This window comes from Furipterus horrens, unplaced genomic scaffold (assembly GCF_987537825.1).
Source record: "Furipterus horrens unplaced genomic scaffold, mFurHor1.1.pri manual_scaffold_1, whole genome shotgun sequence".
Taxonomy (NCBI): Eukaryota; Metazoa; Chordata; class Mammalia; order Chiroptera; family Furipteridae; genus Furipterus; species Furipterus horrens.
In genome coordinates, this window is record NW_028327171.1 from 85,469,033 (window position 1) to 85,487,631 (window position 18,599).

An 18,599-nucleotide genomic window follows, 5' to 3' on the forward strand; every position below is an offset into this window, starting at 1 on the left:
CATGTCCATGAGTCATTTATACAGGTTCTTTGACTAAACCCTTCCCTTACTTACCCCCCTTCTCTTCCTCTCCCCTCCCCCTATTGACTGCTATTCTGCTCTTTGTTCTATTTAGTTCCTTTGTGTTGTTCTTTAGTTTCCTGTATGCTTTTCTTTTGGATGTAGATAATCACTCATGCTGACACATTCCATGATCTTGGCAACATACTAAGTTCTTTCTTGGGTGAATTCAGTTTGGTTCGCATTTTTTTGTTACTTTTGAGTTAAGATTTAGCACAGTTACTCTGTAGTATATATTTTTTCCTTTATGCTGTTTAATTAATTGTATTATGATATTTTAAAATATTTTATGTACAACTTGTGCATTTTTCTCTAATTCTACTTAAAAAATTTTTCTCCATTTAAGTTGTTAAGCTATAGTAGAAGTAATCTTTTTTTTCAAACATTCTTGAGATTTTTTTTTTTTCAGAATTTTTCTCGGAACATTTATTACACTCCTATTTCTCAGGCTACAACTAAAATAATTTAGTAAGGGAACTACAATTGTAAACAAAATAGCAGCTGGTATAACTTTATCTCCTTCTCCAAGAAAATTTGGTCTAACATACATGATAAAAAGAGAGACATAGAATAATGAAAAAGACAAAAAGTGGGATGCACAAGTAAAAAAGGCTTTGACCCTTTCCTCTTCAGATTCCATTTTGAAAATAGTGAAGAGAATGCAGAGATAAGATAATAAGACACTACCTATTGTGAAGATTTGAATTGAGCCTGAAAAGATAAATCGTCGTCGGCAGCCGTCCGTCTCGAGAGACGATGGTGTAGTTTCTTAAGAGTCTATCTGCTCCGCCGAGAATGGCTGTGCAGTCCGACTTGGGAGTGACACGGTATCTGTCTCCTCCCGTGTTGAATCGACATCTTGCGATGACGCTGGAGTGTCCTCTCCAGTGAAGCTGAAGCTACAGAGCCTGGGCAGGGTGATATGGAGGGTCTGCTGTTGCCCATGCAGCAGACCCCCCCTCTCTTCGCAGCTGAAGGGTCCAAGGGAAAGACGGAGTCAATACAGCTTGGCTTCAGGTGCGCCGCAGGAGTTGCCGGTGTTGACTACAACGTCAAACCGCCTTAGGGACTCCGGCTCCGGATTTTCTGTCGGGGTTTACTCCCTTAGCCTTTCCCCTGAAGAGGTATGCCGCAAGGCAGCGGAGGTTTTTTGGAGTCAGAGTTTTCCTTCTCTGATGTGCCCTGACTGGAAGATCGAACCAGCGACACTTAGCTCGCAGGCCGACGCTCAATCCACTGAGCCAAACCAGCCAGGGTGAAAAGATAAATAGTATCAGTTTATTGACATAAGAGTCAGCACAGGAGAGTCTGTACAAAAAAGAAGAATATCACAATCAAATGGTTGATATGATCAGCTCCACAGGAAGCTAACCTAAATAGAAGCCCTGTCTGAATCACGGAATGCATATTTCCAGCTATGTAGGCCCCTGTGGTCACCTGAATGCAGAGTTTCTTTGACGTCATGGTGTAGTACTGCAGTGGGCTGCGTATGGCCACACAGCAATCATAGGCCATTGCCACAAGAAAAAAGCAGCCTGCAGTTTCAACAGTGCAAAGAAAATAAAATTGTGCCTTTCATTCATAGAGGGAAAGCATTCTGTTCTCGGAAAGTAAGTTTCCTAACATCTTAGGAGTCATGGCACAGGCATAGCAAGAATCCACAAGAGTGAGGTTGCTCAGAAAGGATGTACATTTGTGTATGAAGATGATGCTCTTTTTTTAAAAAAAACTATTTCTATCTTTTTACTTTTTAAATTTAATCAGTATTGTACTTTTTTTCAATTACCGTTGAGTCCCCTTATACCACCTTCCCGCAGCAATTCCTACACTGTTGTCCATGCCCTTGAGTCCTTTTTCCTTTTAGTTCAGTCCCTCTATCCCTTAACCTCCCCCAGCCCAGGCAGCTGTCATCCTACTCTCCATTTATGAGTCTGTACCCATTTTCCTTGTTAATTCAGTTTGCTCATTGGATTTCACATATGAGTGAAATCATATGGTATTTTTTTTCTGACTGGCTTATTTCACTTAGCATAATGTTCTCCAGGTCCATCCATAATGTAGCAAAGGATAAAATTTTCTTCTTTTTTATGGCTGAGTAGTATTCCATTGTGTAAATGTCCCATAGTTGTTAAAATACCTAGAAATAATCTTAACCAAGCATGTAAAAGACCTGAACTAAAAAAATATAAGACACAAAAGGAAGAAATTGAAGAAGATCCAAATAAATGGAAGGACATACCATGTTCATACATAGGAAGAATTAACACCATTAAATTGTCCATATTACCCAAAGCAACCTAGAGATTCAATGCAATTCTTATCGATATTCCAATGTCATATTTCACAAATATTTCAATAATTTATATGGAACCACAATAGGCACCACATAGCAACTGTGATCCTGAGAAAAAAGAATAAAGTTGGAGGGATCACTCTACCTAATATCAAATTATACTATCATGCCATAGTAATCAAAACAGCATGGTACTCACATAAAAACAGACACATAGATCAATGGAGCAGAATAGAGTGCCCAGATATAAACCCATACCTTTGTAGTCAATTAATATTCAACAGAGGAAGCAAGTATATACAATGGGTTAAGGTAGTTTATTCAATAAATGGTTTTGTGAAAATTGGACAGGTATGTGCAGAAAAATGAAACTAGACCAACCACCTTCTTACACCACACACAAGAATAAATTCAAAATGGATCGAAGACTTAAATGTTAGGCCCAAAACCATAAAAATCATAGAAGAAAGCATAGGCAGCAAAAATCTCAGATATTGCTCATAGCAATATTTTATCAAATATATCTCCCCAGGCAAGGGAAACAAAAGAAAAAATAAACAAATTGGACTACATCATGCTAAAACATTTTTGCACAGCAAAGGACAATACTCTTGAAATTGATATCATCAGGCCAAGTTTACCCACAATGGAGACTGGATAGATGGCAAAGAACACCACAAAGAGAAGGGTTTTCAGCTCTGGGTGATCTGTAAATTTTGTGAGGATAAACTCATGTTTCATGGTATGATTTTCTTCAGCCATTCTTGACCTCTCTGTTGAGAAAAAAAATGTGGAGAAATTAGGTACTGATTTACAACATACTCAATTCAACTACTGAATTTATCTCTTTCTAGCCCATGAGGATGAGGATCATCTTCTATAATGCTTTCACATGTCACATGGATATTGGTGCATGACCAATTCTGGGCAAGTATTAATATCCTGAAACCAGTACCTTTTTTATTTCTTAGTTAACATTTTTTACAGCATATTTTCAGAAAAACACGAGATTTGATGCACAAAGATGACTTATGAAGTCTTGAGAGAAATATTTTTCTACATAGGTTCTTCTAATATGATTTAATTAAAGCTGATTCATAATTTAAATGTCATCAATTGGCATTGGTGTTATCAAACAATTTCAATGACTATACATTCAGACTAACAATGTGTTTAAAAGACTGTTTCCTACATCCATGTTCATTGCAGCATTATTCACAATAACCAACTGAAATGTCCATTGATGATTGAATGGTTGAACAAAATGTGGGATATACATACAAAGGAACATTATTCAGCCATAAAAAATAATGCAATTTTGACCCATGTTAAAAGAGAGATGAACCTTGGTAACATTATGCTTAGTGAAATAAACTAGACACAGAAAGACAAATACTGTGTGATTCTACTTACATGGATTAAAGGAGTCAACTTCATAGAGACAGAAAGTAGAAGAGTGGTTGTCAGGGAGGAAGGGAATGGGGCGTTGTTGTTTAATAAGTATGGAGTTTTAGTTTTGGGAAGTTGAAAAACTTCTGGAGGTGGATAGTGATGATGGCTGCACAATATGCTTAATGCCCCTGCACTGTATAGTTAAGTAGAGTGGTAAATTTTGTGTTATGTGTGTTTTACCACAAGAAGAAAAAAATTTTTAAGATTTTCATTTGCATATTCTTAGCAATTTATTATCTTCAATGTTAGTTAAGTATACATGTAAAAATGAAATGGTTTGAAGACAAACACGGTGGGGTTGGAGAGAGGAGGATTCATGTGGCTAGAAGTAGGGAGGAGAGAGGGAAAGGAGGGGAAAGAAAAAACAGGAAGGCTATATTAACAACCCAAACCAGGGCCTCCCCATGCTCTCCTGCTTTCCCAGAGCCGCCAGGGCCTCCAGACCTCTAGAGAACACCCCCATCTCCTCCTCTGACCCCCACTCCAGAAAATGATGTCTGAGGCCCATGGAACGTATGAACTGACCCACCTCATCCGGCCTTACTCATAGCTGGGGGGCAGACACTGAAGTAAGCTGTCACCTCCTACAAGACCCTGGGGTCCCAAGAAACATGTTTTCTTGGGGGAAAGGCCAAGTGGGGCTGAGTTCCTAGAGCCTGGGAGGCCCCATTAGGGTAGGGAGCTACATACTGTGGTTGCTGGTTTCTGGTTCCATCAGTTCCGGGCTGGTTCCCAGAGTAGAGGCCAGTGGGCGGCCCTCAGGGAGTGTGCTGATGAGGCTCCCACAGAACTTGGGTGGGGTGCCGAGCTGGGGGCCACCCAGGCCACCAGAACCTCGCCTGCCAACCACAGGGCCTGTGCCCCAACTCCCAGCAAACTGCCGGGGGAGGGGGGGCCTGTTCAGACCCTTCCCACTACAAGCTCTCACTCCTGGGAGGGCAGTTCCCAGGAGACCCACCAGCCTAGGTCATGAGCTCTGCTTTCCCTGGACCCTCCTCAGGCAGGTGGAGCCTCAGTTTCCCCCAAGTGGAGGTACTGCTAGCCTTCTGGTCCTGGGGTTTCTTATGTCACTCCCACCTCCCTAACTGTTGACTATACCAGCACAGGGCTCCGCCGTCATCTTGTCCCCTCCCTTGCTCCACTTTGGGGGACATGGAAGACCTTTGCCCCCAACTCCTCTGTCTGCCTGCCCCTCAGTCGGGGGACTGTGGCACTCATGAGTGCTTGATCTGAGAGGCAGCTTATCTGAGCCTTGATAGAGAAAATTGTACTTCATTAGAAAAAAAAGTTTAAAAGAATGATTTAAAATTATATTAGTTCCTTATATAATTTGTTTAATTCATAGGGAATGTCCAACACATACATTTTAAACACCATTTCATTGTAGAGGTCAATAGCCCATTCATCTGCTAATTTGTAAATTATGTGGCAAATGTTATTCAAAGAGGTTTCAGAAACTTCACTAATGTTACTACAAAAGTGTGCCTTATATATTTTTGGTAAATTCAGGCTTCTCTTGAATTCAGAAGTGATACAGATTAATTACAATAATTAGACTAGTGGTTATACAATAGATTTTAGGTTAAAGGAAATAATTTATGGAACTTCAAAATCTGAAAAATAAGAATTATAAGGAAAAAGCCTTAAGGCAAATTCCCATTTCTAAGTAAATGTTAATGAGCCCTGTTTTGACTTTAATTCATTTGAATTAACTAATTTACCCATCTCAATAGTCTGAATATAAAGTCCTAACTAAGTAGGAAGAAAAAAACCCCACTAAATTGGTCATCAAAGGCTTTATAGAGAAAGTGGGAACTGACCTAAGTTTGTTTTTTTTTCTTTTTTTTTTTGCCTCAGGAAAGAATTGTGATATGAGCAGAGGTTGTAATGCAGCACCTTTCCCACCTCTCTTAAAAGTCGTAATACAATTTCTAGAATCTTCCTTTGAAATTATCTCTATAATGCCTTTAATATGATACCTTAGATACCTTTACATTTTTCTTGCTTCTCAAAAGACTTTTCTCAAAATACTTTCTTATTAGGACTCCTTCAATAGTTTATACTATTCTGAATCCATACTGCCCATCAATTTCAAGTTTCAATTTGTTTGGTTAATTATCTTGATTCTTCTAACTACATCATTTGAGTTCACTTTATCTCATTATATTCTGCATTCACCATGTACCACCCCTAATCCAAGACATTCTCTTCATGGTTCTCTAAATAAGTCACTTTTTTCTTCATTTGGTGCCTTTTACCCTACCTGTATTACCTTCACTGTGTCCCTCTATTTACCCAAATCCTACCCCTTCTTTAATGCTCTGATCAAGGTCTATCCAACTTCCCTAGGACAAATTCGTCTGTCTTCTTCCCAACCTCCCTAGCTCTTGTTACCCATATAACACATCTTGAGTCTCAAATTTTGCCTTGTATGGTCCTCTGGCATTTCATGGGTGTAAGTCTTATTCTGCTCAGTTTGATAGCAACTTCATTAATATCAGGATTATGCATATTTCCAACATGTACCCTGAGGACACAGCAAAGAACAAAGCAGAAAAAGAAATCCCTGCCCTCAGAATTAAATTGCAGAGCAATGTGATTATTTCAGGTGAGGAATACATTTCTTTGATAATGCAGGACAGTGTCTGTGCTCATATGGCACCAGGTGAAACTTTCTCCTATAATGAGAGCTTGTTAAGACTTGTTGTAGAAAAGGGTCTACCAAAGCAACTGTGAAAAAATGATGGATGTTGCTTTTAGCTCACCTCTTATCCATGAAAGAATGTGGGGTCAATTATGGACTCAGTGAAAAAGAACCCATATAGCTCATTTCTTATCATTCTAAATTTATTTCTTACAAATTTATGAGAACTTTTATGTTTTCTTAAAAATTTTAAAAAGTTCTTATGTTCAGTACTGTAAAACAGCTGCCATTTATTGCATCACTTATTCACACATTCATACAATAAATACTTTATAGTGTCTACTATCGTTGAAGGAGGTCATCTAGAGGACATCACCCCTGTTTGACCCATGAGCTGGACCCAGGTCCTCATTCCCACCCCTGTCCTTGGAATGTATGTTCTGCCCACTGTTCTCACATTTGGAGCTGTCCTGGTTTTTATTGTGAGCATTTCTCACAGGTGGTTGGAAAACACCTACAGGAAAGGTGAGCAGTCAAGCTGAGACATGAGCAGCAAGAAGCCAGCGATGGAAGTTTGGGAAAGAATATGTTAAAGACAGAGGAAAGGTAGTGAAAATTCCTTAAGGCAGAAATAAGCTTTGCTTGTTTGAGGAACCCATAAAAGGTGGGGAAAAGTGGTTGCTGATGAGACTGAAAAGTTGATCTTGTTAAGTTTGTAACTTACAGTATGGAGTATGCATTTAATTTTCAATGCAATGAGAAGCCTTAGGAGTGGGTATTAGTTTCTTATTGCTATTGTAAAAAGTTGCCACAAACTCAGCAGTTTAAACAACATAAATTTATTTCTCAGTTCTGGAGCTTAGAAGTCTGAAATGAGTCTCTCTGTGCTAAAATCAAGGTGTCAACATCCCTTCTGGGGGCTATAGGGGGAAATCCATTTCCTTGCCTTCTCCAGCTTCTTGAGTCTGTCCACATTTTTTGGTTCCTGCCCCTCTTCAATCTCCAAATACCGAAATGACAAGTTAAATCTTACCCACATTGTATCACTCTGTTTCTGACTCTTCTGCTCCTGTTTTCAACATTTATATTACATTGGGCCAGCTGGATAATCCAGGGTTATTTAATTCCCCCTTTGCCATGTAACATACCATGTGAACAACTTTCGAGGGTTTAGGATAAGGACATCCTTTGGGGGACCATTGTTCTGCTAACCAAGCCAGAGTTTTTTAAAGCCAGAAATGACACTACTTCATTTACATTTTAAAAAGGAACACTCTACCACTTGTTCAGTAAATGGATGATGAAGGGTAAGAGCAGAAGTGGGGAGACCAGCTAGGAGGATATTGCAGTTGTTCAGAATGAGTAGAATAGTAGTGGACATGGAGAAATGTAAATAGAATTGGATTATTTTTGGAGGGAAAGCCAACAGGACTTGCTGATGATTTACATTTGAGAGGAAGATGTGAGGGAGTAAAAAAAGCTAGCAGGGAAAATGCCTACAATTTTTGCCTTCAGCATCTGAGTTGAAAGAGACTAGAGAGGAATGCTTTCTTGCAGGAGGCCGGGGAGGATGGTCTGGGTTTAGAAATGTGTTTTATTTTATCTATGCTATGTTAGAGGTGCTTAGTTATGTAATTGGGGACATTGAATAGGCAATTGAATATAAAAGATATAGCTAAAGATGAGGAGTCATTGGTATATAAATAATTTAATGTATAGACTTGAAACTGAGTAAAATAATCTAGGGAGTGTAGGAAGGCAGAAAAGAGAAGGGTACTGGGAGAGAAGTCTCTCAAACTCTGGTTTATATTAAGCCAGATTATCTAGCATACAAAATACCTGGTGGGAGTAGAACGCAGTAGTGTAGAAATTACAGGAAGTATCCTAAAAATCCCAAATCAAAGAACTTGAGTTATATTTAGCAAGCCACGAATAAATTTGTCAAGGGCTTATGCTATCAAATCTGAGGTTCAGATAAACAACTCTGTGTATGATTCATTGCTTTCTTCCCTATGTTACATTTTGCATATCGGTATGGCACAGATAATAAATTAACAAATGTTTAAGTGCCCCTTATGTACCATATATGATTAAAGATGTAGAATAAAGAATAATGTCCTAAACTAAGATTGTTATTTAAAAAATTAAAACAACAAAAAAGACTCTAAATTTAATGTGGTAAATGTTTGTTTGCTTTTTTGGTCACATCTACTCATTGATGAAGCATTGATAGTGCTTATCACAAGGCCAAGCAGTGCTAATATGCAATAGTAAATCAAAGCAATATAAGGCCCCATCCATGTTTGCTGTGACTTCTCAATATACTGGCAGGCAGTCATGTAAACAAATAATTAGAATGCAAAGTGATAGCATCTAGAGTGTAATGATACATTCAGAACTACGGGAGAACAGATGGGAATGACTTAATTTGTCTGGGGGTGGTAAAGAGCTTTCTGTAACAAAACTGCCTTTTCCATAATAAAACAACACTTTATTTTGTCAGTGGAGAGCAAATCTTGTGGGAGAAGCAAATCTCCACAGCCTACAAACATGTTCCCAGATCTTCATTATTCCCCTGGGGAAGTAGTCACTCCTGTTGCCAAAGCCATGACTACAAGAAGGCATTGCTCTTCCGTTCCCGCTGGCCCCAATGTTTCCCTGAAGCATAGAGAAGATTGAGGGGTCATTTGTACATGTCTCTACTAGACTTGGAGATACCACAAAATGCAGTAATATACAACTAGAACAGTAGTTCTCAGCCCTTTCTCTCCACTGAGAAAGCAACTTGTAAATGATGTTGACTATGACACACTCCCATGAGCTTTCTCATGTAATCAATGAGCACTCGTCTGCTACCTTAGCTATGATTCCTCTTCATTTTTCTCCAATTCAAGATAGCATATCATCATGTAAGAGAGTGAGGAAGGTATTATTCAGATAATGTGTAAATCACTAATTATATAAAACAAATCATATTAATTGTGGTACTTTATTGTTAGGAAGGCGTTAATTGCATCTCAGCTGATTGTGACAGATCAGGGTGTTAAAATAGTCTGAAGGCTGCTGATCTGGTTTATATGAATGAATTGCTCATCTTGCACTTATGGTTCTGAATAGAGAGTCCTCCTTACTTATATCCAGGTCTACTTCTGAGAAGCAGATGCTGTCTTTTTCCAGTCACCAGGAAATTCAATCATGGCTCTGTCCAAGGGGATCTATTTCCAAGAGTGTGAGAGACAGAAGACCAACTTCTTGTCTGAGGGCTGATGTCTGCCCTATATGATTCACAGTAGGAATGCCCACTCCTTAAGGGGAGCTATAAACCTAACTGCAAAGATATAGCCATAACAATCATATTAAAATATTCTACCAATTAGACCCAGCAGGTGTATAAAAAGCATGTGTGTGTGTGTGCGCGCGCGCGCACACACACACACACACATAGTAGCAGATTGACTTATTACAGATTAACCCAGAAGATATTTGACCCTAACATTTAAAGATATGTAGAATTTTCTTAAAAAAAGAAAGGTTGGAAAAAGGGGAACATGTCTGTACTGTTGGTTGGAATGCAAATTGTTGCAGTCACTGTGGAGAGCAGTATGAAGTTTCCTCAAAAAATTAAAAATGTAACTGCCTTATGATCCAGTGAGATTTCATTTCTGTTGTTTGTTGACTTTTTTTTTAGTATATATTATTGATAATATTGTTACAGTAGTTCCAATTTTTTCCCCTTTGCTCCCTGTCTGCCCAGTACCCGCCTTTCCTCCAGCAATCCCACCCACCTTAGTTCATGTCCATGGGTCATGCATATAAGTTCTTTGGCTTCATTCTTTCCTATATTATTCTTAACATCCCCCTGTCTATTTTGTACCAACTGATTATGCTTCTTAATCCCTGCATCATTTCCCCTTTTCTCCCACTCCTCCCTCCCAGCTGATAACCCTCTAAATGATTCCCATACTTATGATTCTGTTCCTATTCTGGTTTGCTTAGTTGGGTTTTGTTTTTATTTTTTAGATTTCGTTGTTGATAGTTGTTAGTTTGTTGTCATTTTAGTGTTCATAGTTTTGATCTTTTTCTTGAGTAAGTCCCTTTGACTTTTCATATAATAATGGCTTGGTGATGAAGAACTCCTTTAGCTTCACCTTGTTTCAGAAGCACTTCATCTGCCCTCCCATTCCAAATGATAGCTTTGCTGGATAGAGTAATCTTGATTGTAGGTTGCTTTTCAGCACATTGAATACTGCTTGCCAGTCCCTTCGTGCCTACAAAGTGTCCTCTGAGAAATCAGCTGATAGTCCTATAGGCACCCCTCTGTAGGCAATTCTCCGCCTCTCTCTTGCTGTCCCCAGGATTCTGTCTTTATCTTTCACCTTTGGCATCTCAGTCATGGTGTGTCCTGGTGTGGTCCCCTCTGGGTCCAGCTCACCCGGGACCCTCTGTGCTTACCAGACCTGTATGTGCATCTCCTTTGCAAAATATGGGAAGTTTTCTTCATTTTTTCCAATTCTTGCTTCCTCATTCTGCACTGGTTGACTATTTTTTTCTTCCTTATGTTCCAAATCATTGATTTGAACCCCGGTTTCCTTTCCTTCAGCATTGGTTTTGTGTGTATCTTCCTTCGTTTCACTTAGCATAGCCTTCACTTCTTCTCTTATGCATTTGCCATACTCAAGCATATCTGTGAAGCCTATGAGCATCTCTATCACCAGTGTTTTGAATTCTGTGTCTTTTAGGTCATCTATCTCCTCATCTGTTAGGTTGACTATCTCCTCGTCGCTTAGTTCTCCCACTGGAACCTTGACCCCTTTCCTCTTTTGAGCCATACTTCTCTGTCTCCTCATTCGGACAGGCTCCCATGTTTGTTTACCTCTGTGTCCCAGGTAGAGCTGTCGCTTCTGTTATGTTGTAAGGGGCAGAACCTTAGGGATTCGTCAGTACGGGGCGACCTGTTTCACCATGTTGAGGCGCTGTATGTTAGGGAGGAATCCAAGAAGGAACAATGCTGCCTTCCCAGCACTTACCCCTTTTCCAGGCACCTCTTCCACTTTCTCACCAGATTGGTGCCTCTCTAGCTGCTGTCCTGGTGTCATTCCCAGAGTGAATGGGTCTGAAGATGTTCTAGGACTGTGGGAGCGCTTCAACATGCAGACTCTGCTGAGACTGGCAGTTTCTGCCTCCATCCCAACCCACTACTGGTCTGCACAGTCAGAAGCAATGAAGCTTGATTTTCCCCGGTGTTGGGACCATGGGCTGTGAAGTTCGATGAGGAGCTGGGAATGGTCCCCAGGAGTCCCTCCTGACTTTTTAAAACGTGTGACTGTGTTTTCTGCTGGCCCGCTGCTGCTGCTGCTGCTGCTGATGCTGCTGCTGCTTCTGCAGCTGCTGTCACCACCACACCATGTCCTCTCTGCCCCTGCTCCACCCCTCCTACTTGTCTGGATGAGTATTTCTTCTTTATATCTTTGTTTGCTGGATTTCCATGCAGTTTGATTTTCTCGAACTTCTGGTTGTTTCTAGTTTTGAGGTAGTTGTATTCCTTCTTAGTTGTGGAAGGACATGCAGCATGTCTGTCTACGCCTCCATCTTGGCCAGAAGTCTGTGTGTTGATTTATTGATGATAACCATTCTGACAGGTGTAAGATGGTATCTCATTGTGGTTTTAATTTACATTTCTCTGGTAATTAGTGGTGTTGAGCATCTTTTTGTATGTCTGTTGGCCAGTTGTGTATCCTCTTTGAAGAAATTTCTTTTATTCAGGTCCTTATCCCATTTTTTAATTAGACTGATTTTTTTTTGTTTTGTTTTGAATTTTGTAAGTTTTTAAAATAAATTTTGGATATTACCTCTTATCAGATGTATCAGTGAATTTGTTCTCTCATTCAGTGGGCTTTTTGTTTTGTTGAAAGTTTCCTTTGCTGTGCAAAAATATTTTAGTTTGATGTAGTCCCATCTGTTTTATGTTTTGTTTTCTTTTTTTTTTGTTTGTTTGTTGTATCCCTTGCTTGAGGAGATATATCAGAAAAATATTGCTATGAACAATGTTTGACATTTTACTGCCAATGTTTTCTTCTAGGATCTTTATGGTTTTGAGTTTAATGTTTAGATCTTTAATCCATTTTGAATGTATTCTTGTTTGTGGCATAAGAAGGTGGTCTAGTTTCATTTTCTGCATGCATCTGTCCAACTTTACCAACACCATTTATTGAATAAACTGTCTTTAGCTCATTCTATGTTTTTGCCTCCTCTGACAAATATTAATTGATTGAAAAGGCATGGACTTATTTCTGGGTTCTGTATTCTGTTCCATTGACTTATATGTCTGCTTTTATGCCAGTACCATGCTGTTTAATTTCTATGGGCTTGCAGTATAGTTTGATATTAGGCAGTGTGATTCCTAATATCAGTTTCTATTTGAGGGCTTTTTATATTTCTATATAAATATTTGGAATACTTGTTCTAGTTCTGTGAAATATGCCTTTGGTATCTTGACAGGAATTGTACTGAATTTGTAGATTGCTTTGGATAGTGAGGGCAATTCAATGATGTTAATTCTTCCTATCCATAAACACGGTATATAGTTTGACTAATTTATATCTTCTTCAGTTTCTTTCTTCAGTCACTTATAATTTTCCTAGTATAGGTTTTCACATTCTTGGTTGAATTTATTCCTAGTTATTTTATTATTTTTGAAGCAATTGTGAATTGGATTCTTTACTTTATTTCTATTTTTGGTAATCCATTATTAGCATATAAATATGCAACTTATTTTTTTAATGAAATCCAACAAGCAAATGATCAAGGTGTATTTTTTTTTCTATTGCTGCTTAACAAATTCTGCACCATGAACTTAGCTGTTAAAATCAACACCCATTTATTTTATTTTATTTTTATGTGCTTTATTGATTATGTTGTTACAGTTTCCCAATTTCTTTTCCCTTTGTTCCCCTCCACCCAGTGATCCTCCTTCCCTCCACTTGTCCCCCAACCCTTAGTCCATGCCCATTGGTAGTGCATATAGTTCTTCTCAACATCTTCATATCTACTCTGCTTCCTCCTATTATGCTTCTTAATTCCTCTACCATCTCCCTCCCTTTCCTCCTTCCCCCTCCCAGCGGACCTCCCACCAGTATGTTCCCCATACCTATAATTGTTTTTCCACTCTTGTTGCCTACTTGGTTTGCCTTTGTTTCGATTCCCTAGCCTCTGTTGTTGGTTGTTGTGATACACTTTTCATTTTACTGTTCATAGTTTTGATCCTCTTTCTCCTAAACAAGTCCCTTTAACATTTCATGTAACAGTGGTTTGGATCTAACAAACTCCTTCAGTTTTACTTTGTCCTGGAAGCACTTTCTCTGCCCTTCTATTCTGAATGACAGCTTCGCTGGATAGAGTATTTGTGGCTGTAAGTTTTTGATTTTCATTACTTTGAATATTTCTTGCCAGTCCCTTCTTGCCTGCAGAGTTTCTTTTGAGAAATCACCTGATAGTCTAATTGGGACCCCTTTGTACATAATTCTCTCCTTCTCACTTGCTGCTTTTAAGATTCTCTCTTTATCTTTAATTTTTGACATTTTGATTATCATGTGTCTTGGTGTGGTTCTCCCTGGGTCCAGTTTTTCTGGAACTCTCTGTGCTTCCTGGACCTGTAAGTCTATTTCTTTGCCCAAGTTCGGGAAGTTCTGCTTCATTATTTTTTCACATAATTTTTCAATTTCTAGTTGTTATTCTTCACATTCTGGAACCCCTATGATTTGGATGTTGGCCTGCTTATAGCTGTCCCATAGGTTTCTGAGCTTCTCCTCATTTTCCTCACTTTTCATTTCCTCTTTCTGTACTGGTTGACTGTTTGTTCCTTCTCTGTGTTCTGATTTGTTGATTTGATCCCTGGCTTTCTTTTTCTCACCACTAGTTTCGTATTTGTTTTTGTTCATTTCAGCAGAACTAGCCTTCATTCCTTCCCTGTCCTGTTTAAGATCTGCTGTCAGGTCTGTAAGCATTTGTATAACCAAAGCTCTGAACTGTGCCTCAGAAAGCTTACCTATCTGCTGAGAGACTGGGAGCTTCTTCCTCTGTCCCTGCTCCCTCTAGCCTTCACGGTCCGAGGTAATTGGGGTCTGCCTTCCCTGGTGTTCAGATTGGAAGCTGACGGGTCTGGTCTGCAGCCAGGGGTGCTCCCCAGGTGTTTCTCGCCTCTTTTTAAATACAGGTGTCTGTGCTTACCACCGTCCCACCTCCACCGCTGCATCTGCTGTTGCCAGCACAGCTTGACCTCTCCACCCCAGCTTTGCCCCTCCCCCATCTGGACAAGCACCGCTTGTTTATAACTTCATAGGCTGGACCTCCATGTAGCTTTATTTTCTGAAACTTCTGGTTATTTCTGGTTTTGTGGTAGATGTATTTCTTCCTAGTTGTGGAAGGAGATGGAGTGTGTCAGTCTAGGCCTCCATCTTGGCCAGAAGTCAACACCCATTTCTTATCACACAGTTCAGTAGGTTAGAAGTCTGCATTGGCTTATGTGGGTTCTCTGCATAGGGTCTCACTAGGCCAAAATCAAGCTGTCCATCATTTGGGCTCTTATCTGCATTCATGATCCTTCAAGTTGTTGACAGAATCTAATCCTTTTAGACTGAGGTCCCCATTTTCTTGCTGGCTGTCAGCTTGGTGCTACTCTATACATCTAGATGCCACCTACAGTCCTCATCACTCGGCCCCCTCTATCTTTCTTTTAAAGTATATTTTATTGGTTATGCTATTACAGTTGTCCCAATTTTTTCCCTTTGCCCCTCTCTGCCTGGTATCTCCCTTCCCTCCTGCAATTCCCTGCCCCCCCCCCCCCCCCCCGTTAGTTCATGTCCATGGGTCTTGCATATAAGCTCTTTGGTTTCTCCACTTACTTTACTATTCTTAACATCTCCTTGCCTATTTTGTACCTACCAGTTGTACTTCTTGATCCCTGCCCCTTTCCCCCCATTCACCCTTTCCCCTCTCTATATGATCTCCATATCTATGGTTCTGTTCCTGTTCTAGTTCATTGTTTAGTTTGTTTTTGTGTTTTTAGATTCATTTGTTGATAGTGTGAGTTTGTTGTCATTTTACTGTTCACAGTTGTGCTCTTCTCCTTTTTCTTAAGTAAGTCCCTTTGACATCTCATATAATAGTGGCTTGGTGATGATGAACTCCTTTAGCTTCACCTTGTCTGGGAAGCACTTTATCTGCCCTTCCATTCTAAATGATAGCTTTGCTGGATAGAGTAATCTAGGTTGTAAGTCCTTGCTTTTCATCACTTTGAATACTTCTTGCCAGTCCCTTCTTGCCTGCAAAATTTGGGGGGGGAAATTCTCTGAGAGTCTTATGGGAACTCCTTTGTAGGTAATTCTCTTCTCTTGTTGCTTTTAAGACTCTCTTTATCTTTAACCTGTAGCATTTTAATTATGTTGTGTCTTAGTGTGGTCCTCATTGGGTCCTGTTTGGGACTCTCTGTGCTTCCTGGACTAGTACATCTCTTTCCTTCACCAAATTAAGAAAGTTTTCCTTCATTATTGTTTTCAAATAAGTTTTTGATTTCTTGCTCTTTCTCTTCTCCTTCTGGCCTGCCTATGATTTGGATGTTGGTACATTTTAAGTTTTCCCAGAAGTTCCTAATCCTCTCCTCATTTTTTTTCAATTCTTGTTTTTTCCCTTGTTCCAAATTGTTCATTTGAAGCCTAGCTTCCTTCCAATCATTGTTGGTTTCCTGTATATTTTTATTTTTTTCACTTTGTATAACCTTCACTTCTTCCTTTCTTTTGTGGCTGTACTCAATCATTTTTCTGAACATCCTGATCACCAGTGTTTCAAACTCTACATCTGATAGGATGGCTATCTCCATTTTATTTAGTTCTTTTTCTGGGGTTTTGTTTCTGTTCTTTCACTTGGGCCATATTTCTTTGCCTCCTCAATTTGGCGGCCTCCCTTTGTTTGTTTCTGTGCATTAGGTAGAGTTGCTTTGACTCTGTGTCTTGGTAGTGTGGCTTAATGTAGTAGGTGTCCTATACGGTTCAATGGCCCAGTCTCTCCTATCACCCAAGCTGGTTGGTTACTTGAGGTGTACCCTTTTTGTGCACTGAGTACACCCACCCCTTATAGTTGAGCCTTGAATTTACCCAGATCAGTCAGCTGCAAAGATTGGCTGTGGCTACTGATCACCAACCTCCACCCTCCGTAGAGGATCAGCTGTGCAGGGGCAGGGCTGTGGTGCTCCAATGTGGTCTGTACCTGTCCATGGAGTTTCCCTGATGGTGCAGGCCAAGGTCTACCCACACCTGTGTTATGTCTGGGGCACCCTGCCTGAGCTATAAAGCAAGCTGAGATGGCAGCTACTTGTGCGGGGGTTGGGGATTTCCAGGCAAAGTCAAGCTGTGAATCTATGCTGACTACTGCTAGTGGTGGGCCTGGAGCTCATGGAGGCCAGCTGTAGCTTGCTAGGATTTAGAAAGTTGTGAAGCATAAGACAAGCCCAGCCATTCATATGGAAAAGCAGCTTGGATGGGCCTCTAAGTTGGGTGGGGCAGAATCTCTGGGATCTCTAAGATGGGTCAGACAGTGTTAGCCAAGTTGATGGAGTCTCAGCTATGGCACCATTTGCTAACTCTGTTAGTGGAGGGTTTAGAAAAGGGACAATGGCCTCTGCTCACCTTGATGCTAGACACTTCAGTTTCTCCCTGTTTGCCACTGGTGCCTTTCAAGCTGCTACCCTGGTGTTGGAGCTCAGAGGGAATGAGTAGGTGAGTCTATGTGTGGGTTCTTTAAGGTGAACTGCTCGTGGCCCCAGCAGTTTTTTCCACCGACTCACTCCCCACTCGTTTTTGTAGCCAGCAGTTGTGGGGACTTATCTTCCTGGCACTGGAAGCCTGGGCTGGGGGGCCTGGTGTGGGGCTGGGACTCCTCACTCCTGAGATATCCATCCTGAATATTTACCCACCACACATGGGTGAGGGACCAGCCTGTTCCACATCTGCGCCTCTCCTACCCATCTCAATGGATGTGGTTTCTTTAATTCTGTAGTTGTCAGACTTCCATTCAACTCGATTTCTGAAAATTCTGGCTGATGGGTCTGTATTTTAGTTCTAATTTTGATGTGGTTGTGAGAAGAGGTGAGCCATGTCTGCCTACATCACCATCTTGACCAGATCTCATCCAACTACATGTGTGGGCTGACTGCACCATGCTGGCTGGTCGTTAGTGCTTTTCAGCAAGTGGGCGGGGCTTCCATTGCTCCACCTGTGACCTGCACACTGGTGGAAAGGTTAAAGATCAAAGTTTCTAGCCTGAGCCTTCACGGTGTCAGACTGTGAGGTGACTTTCGAGAGTCATTTCCTGCGCTTGTTCTTCTTCTGTTGGTCCTGTCAGGGTGCGGGCAGTGAGAGTGGCTCTACAAGTGAGAGTTCTGAGTCCACGGAGTCTAGAATGCGCCCTGGTGCCTTTGCGAGCACCCTGGAGCAATGCTTAAAGCTGTGGCACACAAGGTGGAGGTCAGGCAGATGAGGGTGAGATCCAGGTGCTGTGTTATGAGTTCAGCTTTCTTAGATTCTATCTATATGTATGATCATGCCATACATGTCTTTCTCTCTGACTTATCCTCACATAGCATAATGCCCTCAAGGTCCATCTATATTATTTCGAATGACAGGATTTTTTTCTTTTTTCTGGATGAATAACATTCCATTGTGTGTATATTATATTAATGTATAAAAACATAATTATACACACAGCAGGTCCTCAAATAAATTTGTTTCATTCAATATCATTTTGTTTTACTATTAATGAGAGAAACAATTAATTCCCAGCTGAGGCCACTTTCTGTGTGGGGTTTGCAAGTTCTCCTTATGTTTGCATGGGTTTTCTTGAGGGCCTCTGGTTTTGTCCCACATCCTCAAAACGTGCACATGAGGTGAACTGGCATGTCTAAATTGTCCAAGCGTGAATGTTGGTGTGTGACTATGCCCTGTGATGAAAGGGTGTCCTGTCCAGGGTGGGGATCCCACCTTATTCCCTGAGCTGTCATGAGAGGCTCCAGCTACTCATGACCCTGAACTGGACTAAGCACATTGGAAAATCATTATCTTATTTGTTTTTATTAATCTTTCTTAGAAGTATGTATAGCTC

General features: G+C 40.5%; 1 pseudogene; it reads right to left on the reverse strand.

Moving 5' to 3' along the window:
- Window positions 1–409: 409 nt before the first annotated feature.
- On the reverse strand, window positions 410–3,115 carry LOC150021419 (olfactory receptor 5K1-like; annotated as a pseudogene).
- Between the last annotated feature and the right edge of the window lie 15,484 nt (window positions 3,116–18,599).